We start from the raw sequence: 4,172 nt of genomic DNA, 5'->3' as shown, positions 1-4,172 counted from the left end.
TTGATTGACAAGTTGATGTATTATTTGATTCATTTATTAATTTATGAGTCTAAGCTAGATAAAGGGATTGGCTTGTGACTAAATTTAATTAATGAGTTAACTAAATTGATTATTTAGTTAACTATTTTTATGGGATAGTTAACTCATGAGGTATAATTTAGGATTTAAAACAATTTAACTATGAATAATTTAGATATTCTCAATATAAAATTATCTCATAGATATGTGGGATTGCAAATCCAATGTGTAATAATTATGGTTACTTATGAGATAAGTTGATTGGGTATGGTCACTAATTGATAATGTACTAGTAAGATTTGGAAGCCACATTCATACATAATGTATTAAAACAAATTATATAGAATTTTAAAATATGTACCAATAAAATAATAATTTTTTTTAACACTATGAAGATTTAAATAAAAACTAAAACTCTATAATTGATAAAGAAAAATTAAGAGTATAACATTAATTAGAAGTCCTTTTGAATATTTCGATCCAACGTGTGGAATATTATTTGCCGTCGAAGTTCCTTTCAAATATATTTTAAATTAATAAAGAATTTACTGTTTCATAGGAAAGCTCCTTTTGTATATACTTTAAATTAAATTAATAAAAAATTTACTGTAACAGTAAAAATGGCCTATGCAGGTTTCGAACCTACGACCTTCGCGTTATTAGCACGACGCTCTAACCAACTGAGCTAATAGGCCCACACGCGATGATTAATTTTTCTTATAATATAATTATAAGATAAAAGTAACCTTTTAAATTTGTATTATTTGCATTTTAATTTCGATTGTAATCTTGTCTTGGTAAACTTCATTTTTATAGAGTCTAGCTTGAATGTTATTTAGAATATATTACACTTTAACATAAAGTGGGTCTTTTATTTAATTGTTTTGGTTTTGTAAAACATATGTATTTTATTTTTTTGATGTTTTTTTATTAGTTTATTTCGTGTTGAAGATGATGTAAGTTAATTCTCAATAGAATTATGAGTATCTTTGTTCTTCAAGTGATACTCACCTTCTAAAAAGATCTTTTGATGGCGTTCATATGTAGGGTTAAATTCATTAAGATAATATTTCCTCTTTCTCTTTAATGTCTTTTTGGATATAACAATGCATAATTCATCCATAATAAATATATTTCGGGCTTTGATATTATTTAAGCACGCATTCAAGTTGATTTTCCATTTTCATCAACTATCATTTTGTTTCATCCAAATCCATTTTGTTTGTTCAAAAAATCTTTTGTGAGAATCTCAGCTATTTACCTCCAACCATTCATTTTTCTTCAAATAATCAAAGAGTCAAATAATATTTGTCACTTCAACAAGGAAATTTCATGTGTTTGCTTAAAGCACCTTATAAGGAACTAATGCTTTAGTTTTGAATTTTCTTGTAATCAAACACTTTTGAATCCTCTCTATTTGTCTCCATTTTATTTTTGAAGTATTGCTAGTCTACATGTCACGCCCATAAAATAACACAAAAATTATTGATAGCCCAAATCATAGTCTTTATATTAATCTACAAACATTAAATGTCAAGTTAGGTCTAGACTAAACTAAAATTTTATCAATTAATTGAAACCCTCCAAAGTAAGAATTCGATAATGCAACTATTAGACTTGCTTAGTATAATAAACAAATTTTAACTTATTATAATATATTTTTATTTGGTCATTTATTTTAACTTAAAAAAAAAAGATAAGACTCCCTACCAAGTGTGGTAGCTTTTGGTTCTCATCGAGAACCTTAAATTATTATATATAAATTTTTAACTAGCTATATTGTCAACATGTAATCATAACAATAACTTAATTCAAAGCATACAATCAAAATAATAACTAAATTCAAAGCATACAATCAAAATAATAATTAAATTCAAAGCATATAATAAGAACATAACACATAAATCTTTACTACAAAGTTTGTTTGTTTTATTTAATCTCTCATTAATATGAATATATTTTATTGAGGAAAATTTGACATAAAATTTCATTAAGGGAGTGTAATGATGACTATTGCAAGAGAACTTAGAGAAGCAATGAAAAATATTGAATTTGAATATTTTTGGCAAAGTCGATATTCGATATCACCCTCTTTATAGATGGGAAGAGCCTAACATTTGATAGTTGATCTTGCTTGTCAAGCAAATATTTGATGATAGTTGTTCACTCTAAATTATTCTTCAAATACTAAAAAATATTTTATTATAAATTAAATTATATATGAACCCTATATATGATTTTTTACAATAGATTCAAAATTTTACCTTTTGAGTGACACAATCTTTCTAAAAAAATAATCCTATATTATGATAAAATACTTAAATACAACCATCAAAATTGAATGGGGGACCTTGGATTTTGAACAAAGAATGTAAATTTCTCCATGAATGTAGTCCTAATTTTTATCCCATCTCCTTTATAATTATTATAGATGATTAAAACTAAAGTTAAGGAAGTCAAAATTCTAAGAAGATATGTTGGATCCAAATAGATTTCATAGTTAGATTAATAAAATATTATTTTTAATAGAAAAAATAAGGTTTAAGATACATCACAACCATAGCCTAAAGTACATTTATAATCACCAATATCACCTACCTAATCTGAATTGATTTAGCCTCCTAACTCCATAATACTTCCAATACAGAAGTGATTTTTGTATGTATGAGTATCAATGATAAAGTAGATAATCCACTTAGAATATTTACAATGAAGCTGATTCGGTTCTTGCATATAGTGATACACCAATCCAAAATCCAAAGAATAGGGGCATTTTGAGTGAAGTAGATAAGGCTACCAAAAACACCATCCACATGTGAGGTAAGAAAATATATACATCATAATCTTCATTTTTTGTTTCTACTCTCATTTTCTTGTCCATTCATAGTTATAAATAAGTGAATAGTCATAGTTATTTTACCAACCCATATTTGAAGATTAAAATCATCCTTCCTCAAGGACACCAATGCCTCTTGGCGTGCTAGTATCCAAAGTTTTAATTTTATGACCATTGAAATCTCTTAAACCTTATTTTTCATCATAGTATATTATCTAGCTAATACTTGACATAAAAAAAACTCTAGCTATGTAGTTAAAAATCTTAATTTTATCTCTCTACTCGTTCTTCCTTGTATTTTTTCCAAAATATCTCCCTAATTTATTAATACTTGATTGTTAGATCTTCATTATCTTTTAATATTCCTTCATTTCTAAATTTTGCAAATTGTTGTTGTTGATACGTCTTCTTTTATCTCCGTCTCTCTCTCCATCATAAAATCCATATATCACTTCAAATCCTCTCTTATACCAACTAGGCAATTTAATTTTAAGATCTCTCACACAAAAACGCATTATTGTAGATATTTCTCATAAAATCAACCATTATTATACATATAAAACCGTCTTTGGAAAAGCCCCTTCGCTTACTAGATATTTTCATCTCCTTATCTCCTTCATTTCATGAACGTGCATCACTTCAACATTATAAATCCTCCTAGGCTCAATGGCTACAAATCCTTTCACACATCACAAAACCCACACTGTGTGAAACACAATCTATGCATACGAACTCTTACTATGAAGACTACAACTAAGGAAATTTCCTCTTAGCACTAACCAAAATTTTCTCTCGTAGATTTCTACCGTTGTTTTCTTAATTCTAGAGATAATTGTCAAGAATTCAAAAAGATATAAAGGCTTGGAAAAAATAGGTGAGAAAACCCTAAATGTTTTTGATTAAAAAGGCAGTGAAAACCAGGGCATTGGCCCTTTACATAGAAAAACTATCAACGGAACCACAGTGCAACAACAACACTATAACAACATTAACAACAAACTAAAACCAGTCTTTTAAAATAAAAAACAACAAAAACAGAGAATTATGAAACCAACCCCTCCGAACGACCCCAAGGGAAGAGAGGAGAGTAAGGAGAAAAACTAAGCAACAACTCAATCATTGATAGATATTTTAGATTTCTCTCCCTGAAGAAGGCAGTTGGTCCGGGAGGGAGTTGGCTCCTCCAACATCTTAAACCAGAAATATATAGCCCAAGGGCAGCTAGAGCATCGGCCACTCCATTACCCTCTCTGAAGACATGCATGAATCTAAATGAGTCAAGCCCAGAAATGAGACTTAGGGTGTCCCTGATGGTTCC

At 28.4% G+C, this 4,172-nt stretch overlaps 1 non-coding gene across 1 annotated transcript; it reads right to left on the bottom strand.

The window, feature by feature from the left end:
* Positions 1–639: 639 nt before the first annotated feature.
* On the bottom strand, positions 640–713 carry TRNAI-AAU (transfer RNA isoleucine (anticodon AAU)). Its single transcript has one exon. It is a non-coding gene; the product is annotated as a tRNA-Ile (tRNA).
* Positions 714–4,172: the final 3,459 nt, after the last annotated feature.

Source organism: Cryptomeria japonica, chromosome 6 (assembly GCF_030272615.1).
Source record: "Cryptomeria japonica chromosome 6, Sugi_1.0, whole genome shotgun sequence".
In the NCBI taxonomy this organism is placed as follows: domain Eukaryota; kingdom Viridiplantae; phylum Streptophyta; class Pinopsida; order Cupressales; family Cupressaceae; genus Cryptomeria; species Cryptomeria japonica.
The sequence above is the reverse complement of the archived record's forward strand: the minus strand, read 5'-3'. Positions and strand labels throughout refer to the sequence as shown.